At 45.4% G+C, this 21,001-nt stretch overlaps 1 protein-coding gene and 1 non-coding gene across 4 annotated transcripts in view; both read right to left on the bottom strand.

Annotated features, from left to right (window-relative positions):
* Positions 1 to 21,001, bottom strand: part of LOC115461211 (nucleophosmin-like) — a 247,819-nt gene that overhangs the window by 144,355 nt on the left and 82,463 nt on the right. The window lies entirely within an intron of this gene.
* On the bottom strand, positions 8,806 to 8,912 carry LOC115463902. The gene has a single exon (XR_003941163.1). It is a non-coding gene; the product is annotated as a U6 spliceosomal RNA (small nuclear RNA).

The following is a 21,001-nucleotide window of genomic DNA, read 5'->3' as shown; positions in this document are numbered from 1 at the left end:
GGGATTTGTTAACCGCCTTTAGGAAGAGATTCAAGGCATCAGCAAGGAAGGTGGCACCTGCTTCCAAGTGCAGTGCCCCCTAGAGTCCTTCTGAGGAACAAACAAGAAATCCTTTTAGTAACTGCAAAGTTTAGCATAGGCAGGCTCTTACCACCTAACCTCTGTATTTCACCGTCTATAATGCCAATGCACACACCTCAAACGCCTGCTTCACCCTCCACTAGAATGATCATTTTCTTGGTTACTGCAAGACACTAATGCATCCACCAGAGAAGGATCACTCTTGTTTCCACAGGCAGAAGGTACAAGCAGGCCATGGATCTACCCACCTTCAGACCTCCATCCGGCATGTCCTAAATTGCCATAATCATATCCTTGAATTGATTTCTTATATCACCTGTAAGCTACTGAAGCATGATACATTCAAGTACACCAGGTAATTTTGTCAATGGAGGACACAATCTAATCCGAGTCTGTGCCCAAGTCAAGGGAGGGTTAAGTAACTTGCCCAAGATCATAAGAAGCTAAAGTAGGATTTGAACTGGGCTCCCCTAGTTCTCAGCCTGCTGCTCATTCCTCTAGTCCTAAAGGTTGAGAATGCCTTGGTAGGTTTCCAAATATCCTCCAAGAAAGGGTCTTCCAGAGATCCAACATCGGAGGGGCCACTCCTCCGTGATCTTTAATACTGCCAACACCTCCATTATTACAGATACCAACTCATCCAAGTGAAAAGTCCAAATCGCTTCCTCTTCTAGGGGCTCCTCTACAGTTCCCGTGCCTCCTTCTAGGATATCTAGCAAATCCACCACTGCCTGAGAGGCCACACCTCACCTAGTTTCTCCTCCAGGTCTCTTCCTGACCTCTTTCTTAAAAATGGCCCATCTTCAAGCTGTTGTACAGAGGAAGGGCCTTTTCTTGGGCCTCCAACACCAGCCCCTTCGGAAGGCAGAAGGCTGATGTATGAGGACGACAAATCTTGGGTTACATGCCATATTTTTCAAGGAACAAAACAGTCTGCAGGAAAAAAAAATCTATCATATAAGGAAAACACTGCATGCTCTGCTGGTAGAAAACAAGTTGCAAAGAAACAATGTACAGTTGAACCACCACATCAGCAGCTATTGGAACTTGCTGAATTAGAGCTCTATCAAGTAGGATCTAGGGTCTAATCATGATCAAAAGGGAAATGGAAAACACGCCAAAGACAGCTGTATGACAAAACTGCAGTGCTCACCTAAATGTGATATGTAGAGGCCAGCTGTATTACGAACATCTACTCAAGGTGCCACATCTTCCAAAAGGAGAAAAGCCACCATCAAGGAAGGATTTTGCTAAAGCCTTGAAGGCAAAAGTTGACTCGATCAATCTAGGTAAGGCAGAGTGAAAAAAGAAAAGCTCTAGAGCAAAAAGGCAGCTGCCTACCAAAAGTGACAGTAATGTAATCGGTGAACACCTAAGAAATCCCAGCTGCTCTCCAAAAAATAAAAAAATATTTTTGGCCCTATTATAGGGCTAAAGGTAGCCAAACAGAAAAGAATGAAAATCCAGCTAGTACGAGATGTGTAGTTCAAACCATTAGGTTAAGCAACTTGACACAGGAGTTTAGAAGAGACGACAAAAACCCAGAGAATACAAGGAGGCCGATAGGAGAAATTCAGCTTAATCTTAAAAGAAAGGTTCAAATGGGACCAAACGGTTAAGGCCCAGTGAGCTAAAGATCAGGTAAGTTCATGCATTTAAAGACAGAAAAGACTAGGAGGTTAGGTGCAGCTGTGTTGCAAAGCTGCAAGAGATACCTTGCTTTTCCAGAAGATGGTTATGCTGGTGAGCTGGGAAGCCAAACAACTGAATAAGTATAAGTCAGCTTCCTGGAACAGGAACCATATGCAGCCATGTGGTATGGCTCTTCCAGCAAGCTGTGTTTATGTATTAGGAGTAATGTACCATCTCTTGAATTAATTCACTCAAGGTGGTGCACTAGCCTAGAACTCCGCCAACTGCATTACACAGAGCAGCGAAGAAGCTAAGCTCCAATGAAATTGTGACACTGAGCTCAACACATCCCATGAATATAAATCCTGTTTAGCATATGCCAATAAGGTGGACCTGCTATAGGAAAAATAGTCTCCTAACAATACAAGACATGTTTCAGACTTATGAGTAAATAAATATAAGAGTGAATGAAGGAAAATGTTTCAGTAACGATCAACTAAGTGGCAACAACCGTTGCTCTTGAATGCTTATGTATTCAAAGCTATCATGGCTCTTAAACAACACATTTAGAGTTACATCACCCATAACACTCCTTCATATTTTAAACACTTAGGCAATACGAATAATATACAGATAAAGGAGGGAGGACATTTTAAATGTAAGAGATGTGTATATTGTGAATATGCGTGGGAAACAAAATGGATATATGTACCAAATCAACTTAATAAGAAATTCTATCTACATAGTCGAACAGATTATGAGTCTGACGTGGTTATATATGGGATCACTTGCCCTTGTGGCATGTGGTACATAGGTCAGACTGTGAAAAAAAATCAAACATCATTTGGCACAACATCTTAGTAACATCAGGTTATCCAAAACGAATACGCCATTAGTGGAACATTGGATGTCCAAGAATCATACTATTTCTGAACTCCGTTTTGTAGTCCTAATACAATTTGATAAAGCTGGTGTTGGCAATATTCTGCAAAGAATGAGGAATAAAGAGCAAAGAATGATTTATGAATGGGGAACAGTTATACCATCGGGGCTCAATAAGAAAGTCGAGTGGCCTGGGCTGTGAGTTCTAGATACTGATTGGCTACATATGGTTCCCCTTTGGTATATTAGAGGAGCACATGCGCTGGCGTTTTATTAAGCCCCGGCACCATTTCTCCAGGACTCCTGTGAGAGGTCGATCCTGTGCAAGCAGCCGGTTAAAAGTTAAAAGGTATGAGAACTAAGATCATTGAGAATATATCTAAATGTAGTAAGAGGATGCATTGGTATTATAGTTAGGTACTGTATCTATTTTATCACAGTTAAACCCAAGGATGCCATCTGGTGAAACACATTGCAAGCGTAGAGTTTGACGGACATCAATATGATTGGTGCGGGATACTACTACTATTTATCAGTTCTATAGCGTTACAAGGCATACGCAGCGCTGTACACCATACAAAAAAAGAGACAGTCCCTGCTCAAAGAGCTTACAATCTAGATAAGACAGGAAAACAGACAGAACAATTAAGGGTAACGGAATAAAGAGGTGAGGATAAAGGACAGGGCAAGTGAGTAATGGTTAGGAGTCAAAAGCAGTGGTAAAGAGGTGGGCTTTAAGTCTGGACTTGAAAACGGCAAGACGGGGCTAGACGTACAGGCTCGGTCTACCACAGATGGAACTAGATGGAGGCCAATAAGTTGAACTAAGGCTACTGGAAAGGAAGAAACCGTCCAAGGAAGAAACGTGATACTACAGATAAGGAACTTTGGTAGAAACACGAGTGGCAAGAACAATTCGCCATTTGTGGAGCCTGGAGAACATTTTTCTACCACTTTGTTTACAGCTTTATTGTTATGTATAAGAATCGCTGAGAAATGAGGTTATTCCCATGACAAATGAGGCTTTAATAGTCTTAAGAGGATCATTACACAAATGGTTGTACATTTATGGGATTGGTGAAAACCTAGTATCATGTGATTACCTTGGTGTTTAAGCACATTTATATGAATTGTAAGATGAGTGGCAATAAGTGATGTGTGAGAATGAGTGTTGTATGAAAGAGTGAATGAAGATACAACAATACCTTGAGAAAATATTAACATTTAAAACTGGTATATTTGCAAGAAAAATAAAAAATAAAACAAAATTGAAATGCAGTCACCTAATTGACGAGCTTCATATTTTAAATAAATATGTATATTTCCACAATCCAGAAATTAATAACAACCCAAACAAAAATGCGATGGTGCAAAACTCAAAGATAAGAACACTTAGCTTGAAAATGTATTTTCAGGCTGCTCAAGTCAATCTCAGTCAATGGGGCCAACGAGGTACTCAGTTCCATATTCTGAATCTGGGCCTCTACCAGGCACACAAATGCAGTTACAATATTCATATCACTCAATCTCAAGGATTCAAAAGGAACTCGAAGATCTCTGAGATGTACCTCTGCTCCACTTTCCACTTTTTTTTTTGTATTTGTAACAGGACCTAGAGCCAAGCAAGGCACCACCGAACTCAACTGAAACCCAGGTATAAACTGGGACAGGAGAAAAAGCCCAAAGGCACCCCCAACTTGACAAGAACAGCAGAAATACTGTTTCAGCAAAAAGAAAAGAAAAGAAAAATCAAAAAGACCCCTAAATGGAGCTCAGAATAAAAACTGGCTCAGAAGAGAAAATCTCCATAAAAAGAATTTTAGCTCAAATGAAAACTAACTAGAAACAAAGTCAGGAGCTGCAGAAGAAAGGGGGGAGGGTCTGAACACTGCTGAAAACCACCTGCCAGCAAGGCGAAGCCTGGGTGCTGACAAATCGAGCACAAAACAAGAGAGACCAAGGAGCACTACCAAACCAGAGACTTTGCTTCCCTCCCACCCCCCAGACTCAGAGCAAAGATGAGGCTCACTTCCCAGGCACTCAAGGCCCATAGACAGCACCAGGGACCAAGGCACAAAAAGGACCTCCAGAAACAAAAAGGAACCTCTCACGGCCAAGGAACCAGGAGGAATAGGAAGGGGAGGAAAGGAGAGAGGTACCCAACCACTCGGGTTTCACACCCTCAGGGCACAATGTGACCCCCATGGGCCACAGCCCCAACCTGCAGCCAAGAAGGAGCCTGGGAAAGAAGAAGAGAAATTAGGAGCCAAAATGAATTACGAACACTGCTGATCCCAGTAATGTTTTTTCCCCTAGGACTAGGAATCCCCAGGCCTACTAGACCAGTCGAGTCTGCATAGGCTCGCACCTCTACCACCTGCTGGGAGACTGAGAAATACTGACTCTAGGAGGGACTGCACAGCCAACTTATAGGCTCCACTAGAATTCCGTAGTTCTTAGTCTCTACCCACCTGCTGGTAGGAGTGCATAATCCATCCGTCTAGGCTGGTGTCAAGGGATGCTAAAGAAAAGTGACACGTGAAAGTGTGTATATGTGCAATATCATACACAGAGGATATGGTACAAAGCTGTGTTGTGAAACACAAATTGTTTTTGTGAATGGGTAGTCTTGAGCATATTGAAGATTATGGCAAAATAAAGAAAATGAACATGGAAAATAAATGCCATCTACCATGTGAAGAGTCTTAAAATACCATCTAAACATTCATGAAGCTTTCAGGCCACAACAGTAAGGCATACAGAAAGATAAAATAGTGTCAACTGTATTTATAAAATAACTTTGTGTTGAACCGCTTTCAATGTTTCTCAACAAAATTTGCTTTTATAATAGGAAAAAGGACCTTGGACTAAGCTACATGATACAATTTGCCACAACTTCTGTATGGTTTGCTTTCATATCAAGAGCAAACATTCAATCAATTGAATAGTCTTTTATTCTTCTTTATAACATGTATTTTTTGCTTTTTCTTTTAAATGATTAATTTTCTATCTAATACTTTTGCAAATACTACTACACATTTACAATACCACTTTGACTACAACAAACTATACAACAAGGTCAACATGATGCAACTCTGCTTTAAGAAGATCCTAACAGACGCCCGTTTCGCCTGACTGGCTTCATTAGAGGATCTCCCATTCCATTTGCGAAACAACTTCCTATTCATCTTGCGTTATTAAGGCGGATAGCAAGGCATAAAATGGTGCTAGAGTTTAAATAGACCTCTAGGTGCCATTTTATGCCTTGATAATCAGCCTTAACAATGCAAGATGAATGGGAAGTTGTTTCTGCAAAAGGAATGGGAGAGATCCTCTGATGAAGTCAGTCAGGCAAAACGGGTGCCTGTTAAGATTTTAAAGCAGAGTTCCATAATGTGCAAAAAGACCTTCTCCAAGATGTTGCTTTGTATAGTTTATGTTGCAAGTATTGTAAATGTGCAGTATTATTTGCAAAACAAACGTATTAGATGGAAGATTAAAATTAAAAAAAAAAAAAAACATGTTATCAAGAAGGGAAATGGGACTTGATATATTGCCTTTCTGAGGTTTTTGCAACTACATTCAAAGTGGTTTACATATATTCAGGTACTTATTTTGTACCAGGGGCAATGGAGGGTTAAGTGACTTGCCCAGAGTCACAGGGAGCTGCGGTGGGAATTGAACCCAGTTCCCCAGGATCAAAGTCCACTGCACTAACCACTAGGCTACTCCTCCACTCGAATAAGAGACAACTGAATAGGTTTTTTTGGACCAATGATTAAATGTTTGCTCATGATATGTAAGCAAGCCATAAAAAGTTGTGGCAATTGTATCATGTAGCTTAGTCTGAGGTCCTTTTTCCTATTATAAAAGCACATTTTGTTGAGAAACACTGGAAGCGGTTCAACACAGGAAGTTCTTTTATACAGTTGACACTATTATAATCAGAAGAACTTTGGGATTATAGCCATTTTGAGTGTGTGTATTCAGAAACAGGATGGAGCTGGGTCAGAGGAAGTCTACTAAAATGGTCAGTGGTCTCCATCAAAGCATAAAGGGGCAGACATAGACCTCACTTTGTATACTTTCTTCCAAAGACAAAAAAGGAAATATGATAAAAAGGCATTTAAATATCGCCATGGCATAAATGCACATGAAGCAAGTCTCTTTCAAATGAAAGGAAATTCTGGAATGAGAAGATGAAGTTAAAAAAGATATACTGTAGAGTAACCTAAGGAAATACTTCTTCATAGAAAGGGTAGTAGATATGTGGAACAGCCTCCCAGTGGCGGTGGTGAAGACAAGTACTGAATCTGAATTCAAGAAAGTGCGAGACAAGTATGTGAGATCTCTTAGAAAGAGGAAGAGATAATAGATTTATGGATGACTATATGGACTTTTATCTGCTGTCATTTTCTCTGTTTCCAAGTTCATGACTAATTGGATGGAGGCAATATAAATAATTTCCTCTATATCTTACTATTTTGTAGCTAGCACATTTTAATGACACCCCCCAGTTACAAAAACAAGATGCCTGGATTGGGGAAGGGATCCATGCATTGCTAATGCTAGAATAAGAATGGAGACTATTGCTTCTTGAATGCCAAACATAATACATACTATACCCTCTGTTCTAAACTGATCAGGGGAGGGGGCACACATATACACTTTTTTTTTCTTTTATTAATTTTAATATAATCACATAAAGATGACATTACATCAAAATGTTTTAGAAATTCACAATATTCTATATAATACAGTAAACCTAATAATAAAAAGGAAAAATCAAAATAACTTGTCCACAATAAGTGGATCCAAGAACAGGAAATAAATCCACGTATCTAAATACATATCAGAAATAAACATTATATAATAAGTCACATTGACCAGAAGGAATTTAGGAGCATACAGCCTAGACAGTACATTTAACTGGAAGTTACCATTTCAGGGGTATCCCTCACATTCTCTCTAGCAGTAATAAATTCTTGTAATCTTTTGGGAGAAGAAAAAAGGTAATTAACTCCATGCAAAGAAATCATACACTTACAAGGAAATTTAACAAGAAAAGTTCCACCGAGTGAAAGAATTTTTGGTTTAAAAACCATCAACTCTTTCCTCCTAACTAAAGTTTCTTTCGCTAGATCTGGAAAGATCTGAATTTTAGCTCCCATAAAGATAGCATTCATTTTCTGGAAATAAGTACGCAGTACCAAGTTTTTATCCGACTCCAGTGCAAAAGTTACAAGCAATGTAGCTCGATCTGAAATTTCAGACCTTTCAAGAAAATCAGTTAAATTCAGATTTTGCGATTGTTCTGGTATTCCATTTGTTGATCGCGTACATTTTTTAAGATATTGTGTTCTAGTCACTGGAGGGTGACTTTCTGAAGGAATATCCAGAATCTCTAAGAAATACTTTTTCAAAAGTTCAGTAGGTGAAATAAACGTTGATGAAGGAAAATTCAAGAATCTTAAGTTGTTCTTTCTAAGCTGATTTTCAATATACTCCATTTTACATGCCTGGGCATTATTTTCCTTAATTACAGAAACCACGGTAGATTGCATAGATTTTAATTCAGAGTCATAATTTTCAACCTTAGTGGATATCTGTACATTAATAGATTTTAGTTGACTTATTTCAGTCTGGGCATAGTTCAATATCTGCTGTAGAGATGTGTTTACCCCTTGGATGGCCTCCCAGAGAGTGTCCATAGTGACTTTTTCAGGTTTTGACGAACCTCTTCCTAATCCAGGGGAAAACTCTCCTTGGATTATACCTAGGGGTAAATATCCACCTTCTGTTGTTATAGTACCTGGGGTAGAAGCGAGGGCTAGTCCTCCCACAGCTGTCGGAAAGTCGCCAACTCCGGACGCTCCCTCATACGGCCCTCTCTCAGCTCCGCTACTCCTTCCAGGTTGCGGAGGGGTCAAACCGGAAGCGGGGCTCAATGTAGCTCCCTCTGTACTGTGTTCCAAAGATAGCGTTATGGAACTTCTAGAAGTTTGAACCGGCGTTCCCGGTGGGCGGATTCCGTAGCTCTCCAGTGTGGGTACATTAACTGCACTCGAGGAGGTAGGAGCAGCAGTTTTACCTTTTCTCTTCCCCATTACACCTGGGGAGCGCTCCGTATCGCCAATCCTCAAAGGTAAGTTTCTGAAGCTCTCGCACACACATCTGGTCAGACGGCCATCTTGGATCTTTTTTTTTTTTTTAAATATGGAACGCTTCACGAATTTGCGTGTCATCCTTGCGCAGGGACCATGCTAATCTTCTCTGTATCGTTCCAATTTTAGTATATGTGCTGCCGAAGCGAGCACTATACACTTTTATTAATGGAGTGCACACACACACACTTCTTTGTTTTTATTCAAATTAGGCTGAAAAATAGTAAGGCCCAGAACCACAAAATACTGTACCTGTTGCCAGATGGCCAATTTTCATTCAGATGAAAAATAGAAGGCTTTACTTTACCTCTACTAAGATTATATGTCCAGCACAGCACTTTTCTATTCAGATTCAGTCAGTGCTTGCTTCTCTATTTATATTTTATTTTTTTTAACACTTAACATCTCTTTGATGATCGCAGGCTCTCGGTGGCAATGCCAACTTTCAAATCTGCAGCTTATAGCTGCTCGGTTTGCTGACTAAACATTACGTTTCCACAAGCTTGTAAGCCACGCCAGGCAAATGGCTTGCAAGGGCTTCGGCTGAATTCCATTTTGCGTGCTATGACATTAGATGCAAGTCACAAGCAAAATGAGGAAAAGCTGAGCTTAATCACTGTCCAGCCTGCAACAGCAATGGGTAAAACAAGACCATGAAACGGAGTAGAGGCAAGCTAGAAATTCAGAAACCTCTCATGCCAATAAAGTCACTTTTGTTATTCATAAACTCAAGGATGGAATCCAATGGTACTTCTTAATCTGTATCACTCTATCCCAACTTTCAGGCTTGTTTTCTTTAAGGTATAACAGACATCCAGGTTCAACTCACAACAGAAAAGTATTTTACTAACGCTTCATTTTGCCCATATCTCCCCGTCTCTATCCTATTCAACCTGAATAGCAGGGTCTCAACAGCAACACTGTGCACTGCTGCGTAAAAGATCCAAGTTCAGTTGTAAATCCAGCTACTACTGCTCAGGCCAAAAGGATTCTGGGGAATCTCTGAATGCGGCAACTGCAGATCCAAGGAGGGATGGAGTCCCACTAACACTTACTGGCTTGTTCCAAGAGCATGTGTGCAAGTCTCCAAACAAAGCTGCAGTTTCTAACCATACAGAAGAGGTGTAAAATTATGGAATCAGACCATATGAAAAATTAGTTAAAAAAGGCAGAAAGGGAACAGACTTCCCAACAAATACTGCTTAGTAGAAAAAAAACAGAAAAGAAGTGATAAAACCACCAGAGGGAGCAAAAGTGCAGGTAAATGCTTTCCAGACATATGCTTGTATAGCTATTGCTTAAGATACCCCTTATCTCTATATATAGCTGATTCCTCCCTGTCAGACCTGTGAGTTCTTGTACCAAGTAGAGCGCTGCCAAGCCCGGTACTCGGACCAGGTTCTGCTTGGCGGCAGGACAACCCAGGGTTTCACCTGCGCTGCCCGCCATTCCCCAGAGGTTGAGCCCCTAGGTGCGAGCAGGCCTGCAGGGCTTACGAAATGGAGCAGGAAGCGGGGTGATGAACGTGACGGCCAGACAGGCAGCAGGTCAAGAGAGTAATCCAGGTACAGGCAGAGTCAGTAGGCAGGCAGCAGGTCAAGAGAGTAATCCAGGTACAGGCAGAATCAGTAGGCAGGCAGCAGGTCAAAAGAGTAATCCAGGTACAGGCAGAGTCAGTAGGCAGGCAGCAGGTCAAGAGAGTAATCCAGGTACAGGCAGAGTCAGTAGGCAGGCAGCAGGTCAAGAGAGTAATCCAGGTACAGGCAGAGTCAGTAGGCAGGCAGCAGGTCAAGAGAGTAATCCAGGTACAGGCAGAGTCAGTAGGCAGGCAGCAGGTCAAGAGAGTAATCCAGGTACAGGCAGAGTCAGTAGGCAGGCAGCAGGTCAAGAGAGTAATCCAGGTACAGGCAGAGTCAGTAGGCAGGCAGCAGACACAACAGTAATCCAGGTACAGGCTAAGTCAGCAACGAAGAACAAAGTAGAGGAGAAGCACACTACTGAGCAAGTAACACCTACCAAAGTAGAAGCCAAAGCAAGGAGTCTAGGGAGAGCTCAGCTGATAAAGTGCTGGTGGCTGACATCAGCAGGGAAAAGGGGCACAGCCATAGGACAAGAGCAGGGGAAGGAGGACCCAGAAGACCAATAGGAGAGAAGCAAGGGAAGCCAGGCAGAGGAAGAGCAGACCCAGGTGGGTGGAAGCAAAGCAATCAAAGAGCCTGGAAGCCAGGCACAGAGAGCAGAGCCAGGTGCACGGAAGCAAAGCAATCAAGGAGCCTGCAACCACCGCTCTCTGAACAAACCCAAAGAGGACTACACACACATGGCTCAGGGCTGTGCCAGTCAAGTGTGCGTGTCGACAGGACCCTGCGCAGCCCGAGTACGGCGCTTGCCTTGAGGTAGGGGACATGACACTCCTTTTCCGCAGGCTACTTAAGTGCCCACTTCCCAGGCAATCCAGACACATAAATCTTCTGTCCTTTCAGACTGTAACAATGTAAAGTGCCACAGGTGGAGGTTCAAGGAAAAAAAAAAAAAAAAGACATACTGACATAGTTGTATGCACCACACACACACACACACACAAAAAGTAGGGGGTACACCAAATGTATATCCAAAAAGCAGGTTTATTCTCACATTAAAAAAAAATCAAAAGACGAAGCAGTCCTGCATTTTGGCGCTTACCGTGCTTACCTCAAAAGCCAATGTCAATTATCTCTGTATACAAACAACAAATAATATAAACATTTTGTATCATCAAATCATAATAAAATAATGAACATACAGATAAAGAATGAAAAACAAAATGTATTACAGAATATAACATGTATTACAGACAGTAAAAGACGTAAATATATTCAAAAGATATACACATTATATAGATACTAGTAAAAAAGGCCTGTTTCTGGCTGAAATGAAACGGGCGCTAGCAAGGTTTTGCGCGGAGTGTGTATGTTTGAGAGAGTGTCTGTGAGAGTGACTGTGTGAGAGTGAGAATGTGCAAGTGTGTGCGTGTGACAGAGAGTGGGTGTGAGTGTGTCTGTGAGAGAGCGTGTGTGTATGTGAGAATGAGTGTGTGCGAGTGCGTATGTGAGACAGTGAGTGTCCTTCCCTGTCCCCCCTGTCAGGTGTCAGGACTGGGGGGACTGTGGACAGTCATGAAGGCAGTCCCTACCAAAATAATGAAAGCAAGACCATTTGTATAATAATCACTGCATTCCAGAGAACAAAATGGAGCAAGTTCACACATGCTATCTTTTGCTTTCTGTATTCAGTAGCTGACAGGCTTGCTAGACTTACCTAAGTGGCTGCAGCTGCAATACACTGAAAAGAAAGCAAGGAAACCTATGAGACGTAGATACGGCTGTCCCCTTGGCCTCTGACGCCCCTCCCTTCTTCTATTTGACTTCCCTCTGATAGGTCCGTCATTCGGTGTGACGCTCCTCCCTTTTCCTGTTTCAGTTCCCTTTGATAGGTCAGAGCGGTGCAGCTGTGACACTCCTCCCTTCTCTGATAGGTCAGGGCGGGGCAGAGATGCAGTGTGCTTAAAAATGGTTCTCCAAAGACAAGCAGGCCAATATTCTCACTGATGGGTGACGTCACGTCGGCCCGGAGGACTTTCCAGCAAAGTCCATGACAAAGTCTAAAATGTCCCCCGTCGCGCGGGCGGATGCAGTGCGCATGCGCGCGTCCACTTTCCCGCCCGCCGCGCGGGCACATTCCTCAGTTTTTTCTTCTCCGCGTCTGAGGTGACACGGAGCTCGACGATCTCGTCTTCGTGTTCCTCCTGTGCCCGGAGGTGAAGAAAGAAAAAAGCGAAGTATCCTTTTTTTGTTATCTTAGATTGTTTTCGTTTATTAAGTTTCCTTTATTTTAGTCTGCGATTTTATTTAAATCGCTCGGTCGGGTATTTTTTCCCGTCTTTTTCTTTTGTTTTCTGTGTCATTATTTTTCTAGACACAATCGCGTCTTTTGATTTGGCAGGGACAATTTTTCCCGAGATGTCAACGAAGACGCCCAGCGGCTTCAAGCCTTGTGCCCGCTGCCATCGGGCCATCTCTGGCACTGATACACACTCGTGGTGTATTCAGTGCCTTGGGCCGGACCACCGCTCGGAGAGTTGTAAATTGTGTCTCGCCATGAGGAAGCGGACACTGCTCTCTCGAGACGCCCAGAGAGAGAAGATTTTTGGGCCCGGTGCTTCGGCGTCGGCGCCGTCGACGTCGTCTAAGTCGGCGCCCTCCAAACCGGCGCCGGGCAAGTCGGTGCCGGTGAAGTCGGTGCCGTCGAGGATGATGTCTTCGGGGCCGACGTCGTCGAAGTCGACGTCGAAGGAGGCGTCGGCACCGGGAGACAGGGGACAGGCTGCCTTTAGACCCATGCACGCTGGGAGCAGAGATGCATCGAGTGGGTCTCCACCCGCCTCGGCGCCTCCTGCTGTGCAGGCCCCCCGGGACCGTCCTGCGTCGGACCCGGCCCCGAGGAGACGTGTGGATTCCACGTCCTCCTCTCCGGTGCCGAGGAGTCTCGATGACATGCGTCGGGCGAAGGCCAAGAAGCATCGTCGTCGATCTCCTTCGAGACACGGCACCGGGAGCTCCGGGTCATCGATGCACTCGATACCCGAGAAGCGTCGGTGCCGAGAGGATCGCTCTCCCTCTATTACTGAGGTTCCGACGCGTGGGGTCGCTGGCAGCCGAGTCCCCACTCCCCAACCTCAGCAGACTTTGCCTCTGGCACCTCAACCGACCCCGCAGCCTTTTCCGACTCCAGCTGTGGATGAGAGTATGCAGGCCATGTTCCCTTTTTTCTTGAACATGATGCAGCAGTGGCAGTCGGCATCGAGGTTGTCGGTGCCGACGGCGTCGACGGGGCCGGTGTCGATGCTTTCAGAGGCACCGGTGCCGACGGCGTCGAAGGTGTCGACATTGCCGATGCCGGATGTTCCTGCATCAGGCCTTCAGCCTGTGGTGAGGTCTGTCTCACCGGTGCCGTCTCCGGTGCCGGTGCCTTTGACCTCCCAAGTTGACTCTCCCGAGGCATCAGAGCAGGAAGCTTCCCCGGAGCCTCAGGGACCATCAACTTCTCGGCACCATCATAGAGGCCATCAAGCCTCTTTGTCGAGACGGGCTCAGATTCGGGCGGCTCTGTCTGAGCTTTTAGCCCCATCTGATGGTACCTCATCCGAGGATGATGAAGGAATGCATGGGGAGTTCTCTGGCGAGGATTCTCAAGGCATTCCATCTGACTCCACTCCCTCGCCACAAAGGCAGCTGTCTCCTCCCGAGAGCTTGTCTTTTTCATCTTTTGTTCGGGAGATGTCTGAGGCCATCCCCTTTCCCGTGGAAATTGTGGACGAGCCCAGAGCCAAAATGCTTGAGGTTCTGGACTATCCATCTCCACCTTCATCTTCTGCCACAGTTCCTTTTCATGAGACTCTTAAGGAACTTATGCTAAGGAACTGGGAGAAGCCTTTTTCAAGTCCAACCGTCCCTAAGAAAGCTGAGTCCCAATATAGGATCCACGGGGAACCCAGTCTCATGCAGACCCAATTGCCTCATGATTCAGCGGTGGTGGATTCTGCCCTCAGAAGAGCCAAGAGTTCCAGAAATTTTTCCTCGGCGCCCCCGGGGCGAGAATATGCAACTCTGGACTCTTTTGGGAGGAAGGCGTATCAGGCTGGTCTGCTCGCTTCCAAAATCCAGTCTTACCAACTCTTCACGAGTGTGCATTTACGGAACTCTGTGAGGCAACTTGAGAGTTTAGTAGATACACTCCCTGAGGAGAAAGCTGAACCCTTTCGCCAAGTGATCAGGCAGCAGAAGGCATGTCGCAAGTTCCTGTCCAGGGGCATTTTTGACACTTGCGATGTGACATCTCGCTTTTCCGCTCAAGGTATAGCGATGCGCAGGCTCTCATGGCTGCGTGCCTCTAACCTGGAGGAAAGAACTCAGCAGAAAATAGCAGATATCCCATGCCGGGGGGATCACCTTTTTGGAGAGAAGGTTGAAGAGATGATTGATCATCTCTACCAGCGTGACAACGCTATGGATTCTCTCTCCCGCCGGGCGCCTTCTGCAACCACTTCCACTGCTAGGAAGTTTTTTAAGGGAAAAAGAAGTGCTCCTTTCGCTTCTAGGAACCGAAAATACACTCCTTATTCCCGTCAGCCGGTTCAGGCTCGACCCCAGCCCGCTCGCTCTCGTCAGCAGCGGGCACCGAAGCAGCCCCCTGCAGCTCCCCAGCAAAAACCAGGGACGGGTTTTTGACTGGCTCCAGCAGAGCATAGCCGAAGTCAAAGTACCTGTGCCGAACGATCTGCCGGTCGGGGGGAGGTTAAAATTTTTTCACCAAAGGTGGCCTCTCGTAACCTCCGACCAGTGGGTTCTTCAAATAGTCCGGTGCGGATACACCCTCAATTTGATTTCCAAACCTCCAAATTGCCCACCAGGAGCTCAGTCTTTCAGCTCCTACCACAAGCAGATACTTGCAGAGGAACTCTCCGCCCTTCTCAGCGCCAATGCGGTCGAGCCCGTACCACCAGGGCAGGAAGGGCTGGGATTCTATTCCAGGTATTTCCTTGTGGAAAAGAAAACAGGGGGGATGCGTCCCATCCTAGACCTAAGGGCCCTGAACAAATATCTGGTCAAAGAAAAGTTCAGGATGCTTTCCCTGGGCACTCTTCTTCCCATGATTCAGAAAAACGATTGGCTATGCTCTCTGGACTTGAAGGATGCTTACACTCACATACCGATACTTCCAGCCCACAGGAAGTATCTTCGGTTTCGGCTGGGAACACAGCACTTTCAGTACTGTGTTTTGCCTTTTGGCTTGGCGTCTGCACCCAGGGTTTTTACAAAGTGCCTGGCAGTTGTGGCAGCGTCGCTACGCAGACTGGGAGTGCATGTGTTCCCTTATCTGGACGATTGGCTGGTGAAGAACACCTCCCCGCAAGAAACTTTGCAGTCTATGCGGATGACTATTCAGGTGCTAGAGATGCTGGGCTTTGTCATCAATTACCCCAAGTCCCATCTCGTCCCTGTGCAAAAATTGGAATTCATAGGAGCTCTGTTGTGTACACAGACAGCTTGTGCTTATCTCCCAGGACCCAGGGCAGACAGACTTCTGTCTCTGGTTTCCAAAGTGCAAGCATCTCAGCAGGTCACAGCTCGGCAGATGTTGAGATTGCTTGGCCACATGGCCTCCACAGTTCATGTGACACCCATGGCACGTCTACACATGAGATCGGCTCAATGGACCCTAGCTTCTCAGTGGTTTCAAGCCACAGGGAATCTAGAGGATGTTGTCCGACTGTCCACCAATTTTCGAAATTCCCTCAGTTGGTGGACCATTCGATCCAATCTGGTCTTGGGACGCCCATTCCAAATTCCTCAGCCTCAAAAAGTGCTGACGACGGATGCATCCCTCCTCGGGTGGGGAGCGCATGTAGATGGGCTTCACACTCAAGGAGCTTGGTCTCTTCAGGAGAAGCATCTCCAGATCAACCTCCTGGAATTGCGAGCGATCTGGAACGCTCTGAGGGCCTTCAGAGATCGGCTAGCCAACAAAATTGTTCTCATTCAGACAGACAATCAAGTGGCGATGTATTACACCAACAAGCAAGGGGGTACCGGATCCCGTCCTCTGTGCCAGGAGGCTGTGCAGATGTGGCTATGGGCCTATCAAAACGGAATGTTTCTCCAAGCCACTTATCTAGCCGGTGTAAACAATGGTCTGGCCGACAGGCTGAGCAGAGTTATGCGGCCTCACGAGTGGTCCTTGAACATGACTATTGCCAAAAAGATCTTTCGAGTTTGGGGAACTCCATCGATAGATCTTTTTGCTTCCCAGGACACTCACAAGGTTCCTCAATTCTGTTCCAGACTCCAGGCCCACGGCAGACTAGCGTCGGATGCCTTCCTCCTTTTTTGGGGGACAGGACTCCTGTACGCTTATCCTCCCATCCCTTTAGTGGGGAAGACTCTCCTGAAACTCAAGCAGGACCAGGGAACCATGATTCTGATAGCGCCTTTTTGGCCCCGCCAGATATGGTTTCCCCTTCTTCTGGAACTTTCGTCAGAAGAGCCATGGAGATTGGATTGTTTTCCGACCCTCATTACTCAGAACGAGGGGGCGCTTCTACATCCCAACCTCCGGTCTCTAGCTCTCACGGCCTGGATGTTGCGAGCATAGAGGTTGCCTCCTTTGGTCTCTCTGAGGGTGTCTCCAGAGTTCTGTTTGCTTCCAGGAAAGATTCCACACATAAGTGTTACTCCTTTAAATGGAGGAGGTTTGCCGTCTGGTGTGACAGTAACGGTCTAGACCCTTTCTCTTGTCCTGCACAGACATTGCTTGAGTACCTTCTGCATTTATCCGAGTCTGGTCTTAAGACTAACTCGGTCAAGGTTCACCTTAGCGCTATCAGTGCTTATCATTCACATGTTGATGGCTTGCCGATTTCTGGACAGCCTTTAGTCATGCGTTTCATGAGAGGTTTGTTTTTGTCAAAGCCCCCTATCAAACCTCCTCCAGTGCCATGGGATCTCAATGTCGTTCTCACCCAGCTGATGACAACTCCTTTCGAGCCACTGGATTCCTGCCATCTGAAGTACTTGACCTTGAAGGTCATTTTCTTGGTGGCTGTTACTTCAGCTCGTAGGGTCAGTGAGCTTCAAGCCCTGGTAGTTCATGCACCTTTCCTTGTCTTTCATCATGACAGAGTAGTCCTCCGCACCCACCCAAAGTTTCTACCGAAGGTGGTGTCGGAGTTCCATCTGAACCAGTCAATTGTCTTGCCAACATTCTTTCCCCCTCCTCACTTGAGCCCGGGCGAAAGCAAGTTGCACACTTTGGACTGTAAAAGAGCACTGGCCTGTTACGTGGAGCGGACGCGCCCCTTCAGAAAGTCCGCCCATCTGTTTGTTTCTTTTAATCCCAACAAGAGGGGAGTTGCTGTCAGAAAACGCACCATCTCTAATTGGCTAGCAGATTGCATTTCCTTCTCTTACGCCCAAGCCGGGCTGACTTTGGACGGTCATGTCACGGCTCATAATGTTAGAGCCATGGCTGCGTCGGTGGCTCATCTAAAGTCAGCCACCATAGAAGAGATTTGCAAAGCTGCGACGTGGGCTTCGATCCACACATTCACATCACATTACTGCCTTCAGCAGCATAGCCGACGCGACAGTCGGTTTGGGCAGTCGGTGCTGCAGAGTCTGTTTGGGGTTTAGAATCCAACTCCACCCCCCTAGGCCCATGTTTATTCTGTTCCAGGCTGCACTCTCAATAGTTGAATTTGGTTTCAGGTCAATTTTGTTTTTTGTCCTCGCCGTTGCGGGACCCAATTGACCATTCTTTGTTGTGTTGAGTGAGCCTGGGGGCTAGGGATACCCCATCAGTGAGAATATTGGCCTGCTTGTCTTTGGAGAAAGAGTAGTTACTCACCTGTAACAGGTGTTCTCCGAAGACAGCAGGCAATATATTCTCACAACCCTCCCACCTCCCCTTTGGAGTTGTATTCCTCTAATTCTTGTAATTAACTGAGGAATGTGCCCGCGCGGCGGGCGGGAAAGTGGACGCGCGCATGCGCACTGCATCCGCCCGCGCGACGGGGGACATTTTAGACTTTGTCATGGACTTTGCTGGAAAGTCCTCCGGGCCGACGTGACGTCACCCATCAGTGAGAATATATTGCCTGCTGTCTTCGGAGAACACCTGTTACAGGTGAGTAACTACTCTTTACAGAGCTTCGAACATACGAACTGTTGAAGCCTCAGAGTGTGCTTTAGAACGTTGAGGGTGCTTTTTATGTGCAGATGGGGCGTGGCCTACGGCCCAGATGGGCGTGGCTGAGACTGAGGGTGAGTAATCCGAATAGCCTAGCCTACCAGGAGGACAGGACAGATGGAATGAGCTTCAGAACGTCTGAGGGAGGATTTTATTTATATAGATAGTGTATATATAGTATGTACACTATTGAATATCGTAATAAAAAATAAGATTTTTTTATGTGAGAATAAACCTGAGGTTTGGATATACATTTGGTCTACCCCCTACTTCTTATTTTGTATACTGCATGATTTTTTGGGGGGGGGAGGGGAGGGGGGGAAGACACATTTTTTGTGTTTTATATGCACCATGCCAAATAAGGAGCCAAGGAAGGGGAAAGCTAATGGAGTGGACGCGCACGAGTCTCAAACTCTAAGAGCCACAGCAGAACTGAATATCCACTATGTAGTCATCAGTTTTATTTACATTTATGTATTTAGTTATTTATTTACAATTATATAGTATCAACAAGCAACTGAAGTGGTATACGTCAATAAAATAAAAATGTTATCAAACCCCAAACCAAAACCAACCCATCTTACAAACCCTTCTAAACCCCAAAAGTAGACAATGCCACCTCTACCTCAAATCCATACACCCAAGAAATCAAGGAAAATCCTTTACATAAACATCCATAATGCTACAAGATCAGCAATTCCTCAAGTAAGTTTATAGAGCAACCACTGAAAATGCCTAAGATTTCCACCGAGCTTTCCTGATGCACTTTATAGAACAGAACAGATGTCTAGAACATAGAGAACCAATTTAGGAGATTAAGTACCCAAGTCCCAGGGTATGGAGTCCAGGTGTGCGGATGTTATAATGCCGTTGTATCGCTCCATGGTGCGACCGCACCTGGAGTATTGTGTTCAGTACTGGTCTCCGTATCTCAAAAAAGATATAGTAGAATTGGAAAAGGTACAGCGAAGGGCGACGAAAATGATAGTGGGGATGGGACGACTTTCCTATGAAGAGAGGCTGAGAAGGCTAGGGCTTTTCAGCTTGGAGAAGAGACGGCTGAGGGGAGATATGATAGAAGTGTATAAAATAATGAGTGGAATGGATCGGGTGGATGTGAAGCGACTGTTCACGCTATCCAAAATACTAGGACTAGAGGGCATGAGTTGAAGCTACAGTGTGGTAAATTTAAAACGAATCGGAGAAAATTTTTCTTCACCCAACGTGTAATTAGACTCTGGAATTCGTTGCCGGAGAACGTGGTACGGGCGGTTAGCTTGACGGAGTTTAAAAAGGGGTTAGATAGATTCCTAAAGGACAAGTCCATAGACCGCTATTAAATGGACTTGGAAAAATTCCGCATTTTTAGGTATAACTTGTCTGGAATGTTTTTACGTTTGGGGAGCGTGCCAGGTGCCCTTGACCTGGATTGGCCACTGTCGGTGACAGGATGCTGGGCTAGATGGACCTTTGGTCTTTCCCAGTATGGCACTACTTATGTACTTATGTAACACCAAATACAAATATTTAAACTGCACTCAAGCCCCAATAGTTAACCTACGATGCAAATTCAGCAAAGATTATGCCGTGTTTTGTGCTGCTTGTATATGACACAACAGCCTTCCTAGTAAACTCAAATATAAAGCATTACAGTAATGCAGAATTGGAAGAAATCAATAACTGCTCCACTACCTGACATAGAGCTTTAGACAGAAAAAGACTTACCTCCACAGAGTACAAAGCTTATCAAACACAGATTGAATTACACAACTCACTTGACTTTCCCCGAGAAAGTCCTGACTGAAAACCAACATAAGAGCCCGTTGCATAAAGGCAGCCGTTAAATACGGCTGCCTTGGGAAAACTTACCGAGTTGCAAACAGCGACCGATGCAAAGGGTATCGCATGAAAATGAGATGAACGGATCTCCCTTTGTGCACTGGTCGCTGTTTACGACTCAGAGTTGTCAAATGCATTTGACAGCAATGATGCCAGACCTCACCCAACACCCCCCCCCCCCCCCCCCCCCAAAAAAATAAAAATAAAAACCTAAAAACTTCCCTGGTAGTCTGGTGGACCCCGCCCCCCCAATACCTCCAAGCAACAAATCCCTGGTGGTCCAGTGGACCCCAACCCCCCCCCCCCCCCTGCATCCCTCCCTCCAAACAAGAATCACCCTGGTCTAGTGATCCCTTCCCTGTACCTTAAAAACCATAGAGGCAGGAGGGAAGGAGCAACACTTCCTCCTCTCCTGCTCCTGGGCTGGCCTTCTCTACCTGCCCAGTGCTTTCTGGGATACACTAGGCAGGACTAAACACCATACAAGAAAACTCCATATATTATGCTTAGACCCACCTACTGCATTGCAGGATGCACCGGGCAGGGGCTGGGCACCGCTATTTTGTGCAGGCGGGCCCAGAGGCAAGAGGTGATGCTTCTGCCCTCCTGCCTCCATGGTT

This window comes from Microcaecilia unicolor, chromosome 2, assembly GCF_901765095.1.
Source record: "Microcaecilia unicolor chromosome 2, aMicUni1.1, whole genome shotgun sequence".
NCBI classification, from domain to species: Eukaryota; Metazoa; Chordata; class Amphibia; order Gymnophiona; family Siphonopidae; genus Microcaecilia; species Microcaecilia unicolor.
Note: the sequence above shows the minus strand (reverse complement) of the source record. Positions and strands in the feature narration are given on the sequence as shown.